The sequence below is a fragment of the Coregonus clupeaformis genome, unplaced genomic scaffold, assembly GCF_020615455.1.
Source record: "Coregonus clupeaformis isolate EN_2021a unplaced genomic scaffold, ASM2061545v1 scaf0240, whole genome shotgun sequence".
NCBI lineage: Eukaryota > Metazoa > Chordata > Actinopteri > Salmoniformes > Salmonidae > Coregonus > Coregonus clupeaformis.
This window is the reverse complement of record NW_025533695.1, coordinates 285702-292500: the sequence shown is the minus strand read 5'-3', so window position 1 is coordinate 292500 and position 6799 is coordinate 285702. Positions and strand designations below refer to the sequence as shown.

General features: G+C 48.6%; 1 protein-coding gene across 1 annotated transcript in view; it reads right to left on the bottom strand.

Annotated features, from left to right (window-relative positions):
• Positions 1-954, bottom strand: part of LOC121560377 (glutamate receptor ionotropic, NMDA 2A-like) — a gene marked incomplete at its 3' end in the record, with an annotated part of 206827 nt that extends 205873 nt beyond the window's left edge. Inside the window, exon 1 of the mRNA XM_045214348.1 lies at positions 414-954. The remainder of the gene's footprint in view (positions 1-413) is intronic.
• Positions 955-6799: the final 5845 nt, after the last annotated feature.

Here is a 6799-nt window from a genome sequence, read left to right as displayed (position 1 = left end):
GGTACCTCTGTGCTCCCATGGTAACCTGGTGGTTGGTTCTGAAGCAAAGTTGATCACAATGAAATCCAACCGAACACGTCCTACAGCTCACAGTGTGTGTGTGTGTGTGTGTGTGTGTGTGTGTGTGTGTGTGAAATGACCAGAACACACACACACACACACGCACACACACACTCAGCCTAGTGCTTGTTGCTCTTTTGAGAGTCAAGGCACGGTAAGGTAAAGCTATGCGTAAAACGGGGCAGCCTATCTCTACCATTCAAAACCCAACAGTACTGTCGATAATGAAAACCTGAATAGACAGAGAGACAGACAGACAGACAGGGGAAAGACAGACAGTGGGACAGACAGATCGGGGGACAGACAGGGGGACATGGAGACTGACAGAAAGACATACAGATGGACATACTTACAGCCTCTCCCTTTCACACAGCTCCAGAACAGCGGGGTGATAAGGTGACATTACAACAGCCCAGCCGGTCCCCCCTCCTCTGGAACTAAAACCACAGCCGGTCCCCCCTCCTCTGGAACTAAAACCACAGCCGGTCCCCCCTCCTCTGGAACTAAAACCACTGAAGACAGACGCTTATTCCTTCTTCCCGGGGTATAGAATATTAATCCCGTTGTCAACTCCACACACCGCGGAGAGAGCAGTAGAATCACTGTAATCCAACAGGGCTCATTGTGTACCGTGTTTCTGCTCCGCCGCCGCCGTACAAAATATCCCAGTCCAACATCTTCCGAGTCAAATGTACTCCTTTTTCCCCTCTCCTCTTCCTCTGCTCTGCTTTCTCCTCGTCCCTATCCCAGCTGCGAGCAGCGAGCCGAGCTGCCCTGCACGCAACGCACACCGTATGACTGACTCCCAACGTGTTCGTGTGCGTGAGTACGTGCGTGTGAGCGAGTGTGTGCGCTCTGCGGTAGGATGGGATGGACGGACCGTGCTCGCGCTGCTCGCTGGCTGGCTCCCCACCCCACTGGGCACAGACATCAGTTCAACGTCTAGTTTTGATTTTGCGTTTGGTTGAGTTCAACATGAAATCAACAACAAATGTCACCACGTCATTGGATTTAGGTTAAAAGCTGGATACATTTTTTTTAAATAATAATAAATAAAAATGCCTTTATGTTGATGACTTTTATTTTGTAAATCCCAATCAGTTTTCCCACGTTGATTGAACGTCATCACAGTAATTTCTTTTTTTTGGGGAGGGGGGTTGAAATGACATGGAAACAATGCTGATTCAACCAGTTTTTGCCCCAGTGGTTCTGCTCTGCACTAGCTCCTTAAGAACGGAGACGACTCCGTCACACACACAGGATAATTCCAACCCTGCGAAATGCGTGGTTCAGAGCAATCAGATAGATAATAAAATGCAGCATCATCAACCTCTATCACCCGGAGAAGACCTTATAAACCTTATTATAATAAATGACGGATGTTCTTCAGACCTGTAACTGTTTTAAGACGTTTCAGTCGCCCGAACAAAACCACTGCTTGTATTTCATATTTTTATTAGTTGTAAGTCTGTGTGTTTGTTTTGTGATTGGCTGACATAAAGGTGTTATTTTTTTGTGATTGGCTGACATAAAGGTGTTTTTTGTTGTTGTGATTGGCTGACATAAAGGTGTTTTTTTGTGTGATTGGCTGACATAAAGGTGTTTGTTTTGTGATTGGCTGACATAAAGGTGCACCAGTAGCCTAATTCTTCTCCTTTTTCTGTTGTTCCTTCTATCTCTCTTTTTCTCTCCTTCTTTTATCAGAACGTGGAGTCTGTCAGCCAGGGGGGTGCATCTCAGTGATGTAGCTCAACTGTCATTTCAATTCCAAATCGCTCCCTCTCTCGCCATCTCTCTGCATTTCTCTCACACTCTCTTCCCTCTCTCTCTCGCTCTCTCCTCCTCTCTCTCTCCCTCCTCCTCTCTCTCTCTCTCTCTCTCTCTGCAGAACTCTTGTACGGAGTCTGCTGCTGCACTCTGGAGAAAGAAGGGAGAGAGAGATGCACAGAGATGGACAAAGATGGAGAGAGAGAGAAAGAAAGAGAGAGAGAGGAGGAGGGAGAGAGAGCGAGAGAGAGAGGGAAGAGAGTGTGAGAGAAATGCGAGAGATGGCGAGAGAGGGAGCGAGATGGAGAAAGATGGAGAAAGATGCAGAGAGATGGAGCGAGACGAAAAACCCAGCAGCATTGCAGTTCTTGACACAATCCGGTGGCACCTACTACCATACACTGTTCAAAGGCACTTCAATCTTTTGTCTTGCCCATTCACCCTCTGAATGGCACACATACACAATCCATGTCTCAATTGTCTCAAGGCTTAAAAATCCTTATTTAACCTGTCTCCTCCCTTTCATCTACACTGATTGAAGTGGATTTAAAAAGTGACATCAATAAGGGATCATAGCTTTCACCTGGTCAGTCTATGTCAAGGAAAGAGCAGGTGTTCTTAATGTTTAGTATATTCAGTGTATCTCTCTCTCTCTCTCTCTCTCTCTCTCTCTCTCTCTCTCTCTCTCTCTCTCTCTCTCTCTCTCTCTCTCTCTCTCTCTCTCTCTCTCTCTCTCTCTCTCTCTCTCTCTCTCTCTCTGTCTCTCTCTCTCTCTCTCTCTCTCTCTCTCTCTCTCTGTCTCTCTGTCTCTCTCTCTGTCTCATACACACACTTGGTGTTCCAACCTTTACTGGGCTGGATCAGAGAAGAGATCCTGGTGCAGAGCCCATGGCAACACATCTGACTATCCATCGACCCCGGAGACAGGGGTTCAATCCCCCATAGCAACACATCTGACTATCCATCGACCCCGGAGACAGGGGTTCAATCCCCCATAGCAACACATCTGACTATCCATCGACCCCCGGAGACAGTGGTTCAATCCCCCATAGCAACACATCTGACTATCCATCGACCCCGGAGACAGTGGTTCAATCCCCCATAGCAACACATCTGACTATCCATCGACCCCGGAGACAGTGGTTCAATCCCCCATAGCAACACATCTGACTATCCATCGACCCCGGAGACAGGGGTTCAATCCCCCATAGCAACACATCTGACTATCCATCGACCCCGGAGACAGTGGTTCAATCCCCCATAGCAACACATCTGACTATCCATCGACCCCGGAGACAGTGGTTCAATCCCCCATAGCAACACATCTGACTATCCATCGACCCCGGAGACAGGGGTTCAATCCCCCATAGCAACACATCTGACTATCCATCGACCCCGGAGACAGGGGTTCAATCCCCCATAGCAACACATCTGACTATCCATCGACCCCGGAGACAGTGGTTCAATCCCCCATAGCAACACATCTGACTATCCATCGACCCCGGAGACAGTGGTTCAATCCCCCATAGCAACACATCTGACTATCCATCGACCCCCGGAGACAGTGGTTCAATCCCCCATAGCAACACATCTGACTATCCATCGACCCCGGAGACAGGGGTTCAATCCCCCATAGCAACACATCTGACTATCCATCGACCCCCGGAGACAGGGGTTCAATCCCCCATAGCAACACATCTGACTATCCATCGACCCCGGAGACAGTGGTTCAATCCCCCCATAGCAACACATCTGACTATCCATCGACCCCCGGAGACAGGGGTTCAATCCCCCATAGCAACACATCTGACTATCCATCGACCCCGGAGACAGGGGTTCAATCCCCCCATAGCAACACATCTGACTATCCATCGACCCCCGGAGACAGGGGTTCAATCCCCCATAGCAACACATCTGACTATCCATCGACCCCGGAGACAGTGGTTCAATCCCCCATAGCAACACATCTGACTATCCATCGACCCCGGAGACAGGGGTTCAATCCCCCATAGCAACACATCTGACTATCCATCGTCCCCGGAGACAGGGGTTCAATCCCTCATGGCAACACATCTGACTATCCATCGACCCCGGAGACAGGGGTTCAATCCCCCATAGCAACACATCTGACTATCCATCGACCCCGGAGACAGTGGTTCAATCCCCCATAGCAACACATCTGACTATCCATCGACCCCGGAGACAGGGGTTCAATCCCCCATAGCAACACATCTGACTATCCATCGACCCCGGAGACAGGGGTTCAATCCCCCATAGCAACACATCTGACTATCCATCGACCCTGGATACGGGTTCAATCCCCCATAGCAACACATCTGACTATCCATCGACCCTGGATACGGGTTCAATTCCTCATAGCAACACATCTGACTATCCATCGACCCCGGAGACAGTGGTTCAATCCCCCATAGCAACACATCTGACTATCCATCGACCCCGGAGACAGGGGTTCAATCCCCCATAGCAACACATCTGACTATCCATCGACCCCGGAGACAGTGGTTCAATCCCCCATAGCAACACATCTGACTATCCATCGACCCCGGAGACAGGGGTTCAATCCCCCATAGCAACACATCTGACTATCCATCGACCCCGGAGACAGGGGGTCAATCCCCCATAGCAACACATCTGACTATCCATCGACCCCGGATACGGGTTCAATCCCCCATAGCAACACATCTGACTATCCATCGACCCCGGAGACAGGGGTTCAATCCCCCATAGCAACACATCTGACTATCCATCGACCCCGGAGACGGGTTCAATCCCCCATAGCAACACATCTGACTATCCATCGACCCCGGAGACAGTGGTTCAATCCCCCATGGACATAATTCCTACCTCATCTCTCTAATTGCCTGCAACATGATCTCAATAAAACATCATTCCTACCTCATCTCTCTAATTGGCTGCAACATGATCTCAATAAAACATCAGTCCTACCTCATCTCTCTAATTGGCTGCAACATGATCTCAATAAAACATCATTCCTACCTCATCTCTCTAATTGCCTGCAACATGATCTCAATAAAACATCAGTCCTACCTCATCTCTCTAATTGGCTGCAACATGATCTCAATAAAACATCATTCCTACCTCATCTCTCTAATTGGCTGCAACATGATCTCAATAAAACATCAGTCCTACCTCATCTCTCTAATTGGCTGCAACATGATCTCAATAAAACATCAGTCCTACCTCATCTCTCTAATTGGCTGCAACATGATCTCAATAAAACATAAGTCCTACCTCATCTCTCTAATTGGCTGCAACATGATCTCAATAAAACTTAATTCCTACCTCATCTCTCTAATTGGCTGCAACATGATCTCAATAAAACATCATTCCTACCTCATCTCTCTAATTGGCTGCAACATGAGCTCAATAAAACATAATTCCTACCTCATCTCTCTAATTGGCTGCAACATGATCTCAATAAAACATCATTCCTACCTCATCTCTCTAATTGGCTGCAACAAGATCTCAATAAAACATCATTCCTACCTCATCTCTCTAATTGCCTGCAACATGATCTCAATAAAACATCATTCCTACATCATCTCTCTAATTGCCTGCAACATGATCTCAATAAAACATCATTCCTACCTCATCTCTCTAATTGCCTGCAACATGATCTCAATAAAACATCATTCCTACCTCATCTCTCTAATTGGCTGCAACATGATCTCAATAAAACATCATTCCTACCTCATCTCTCTAATTGGCTGCAACATGATCTCAATAAAACATCATTCCTACCTCATCTCTCTAATTGGCTGCAACATGATCTCAATAAAACATAAAAATATAAAATAGGACTATAAAAAAATATATATATATATATTGGAAAAAATCAATCTGTAACAATGACGCTGTGAGTGGAGAAGCAGGCGCAGGTGAAACGTTTAATAAAACAACAAACGTGAAACGAGACCAGCGTAACATTGGGGCGGCGCACAATTGGCCCAGCGTCGTCCAATGGAAGGGGAGTTCAGTTGGGGTAGAGTATGGCGTTTGCAACGCCAGGGTTGTGGGTTCGATTCCCACGGGGGGGGTATGATTTTTTTTTTTTATTAAGTATGCACTAACTGTAAGTGGCTCTGGATAAGAGCGTCTGCTAAAATGACTAAAATGTAAAATGTTAAAATGACATAGTATGAACACAGGAACAATACTGACTGAGGAACTAACGTAAAGGGAGAAACAGATAAAGGGGAGGGAATGAGGAAGGTAATGGAGTCCAGGTGTGAATCATAATGATCTGCAGGTGGGCGTAAAGATAAATCCCAGGACCGGTGGTCAGTATTCCGGAGACGTCGCACGCCAGAGGGAAGGAGCAGGAGTAGACGTGACATTAACCCCCCTGACGCGCGGCGAGTAGACGTGACATTAACCCCCCCCCTGACGCGCGGCTAGTAGACGTGACATTAACCCCCCTGACGCCGCGGCGAGTAGACGTGACATTAACCCCCCTGACGCCGCGGCTAGTAGACGTGACATTAACCCCCCTCTGACGCGCGGCTAGTAGACGTGACATTAACCCCCCCCCCCCCCCGACGCGCGGTTAGTAGACGTGACATTAACCCCCCCCCCCCGACGCGCGGTTAGTAGACGTGACATTAACCCCCCCCCGACGCGCGGCTAGTAGACGTGACATTAACCCCCCTCTGACGCGCGGCTAGTAGACGTGACATTAACCCCCCCGACGCGCGGCTAGTAGACGTGACATTAACCCCCCCGACGCGCGGCTAGTAGACGTGACATTAACCCCCCTGACGCGCGGCTAGTAGACGTGACATTAACCCCCCGACGCGGCAGTAGACGTGACATGACGCGCGGCTAGTAGACGTGACATTAACCCCCCTGACGCGGCTAGTAGACGTGACATTAACCCCCCTCTGACGCGCGGCTAGTAGACGTGACATTAACCCCCCCCCCGACGCGGCTA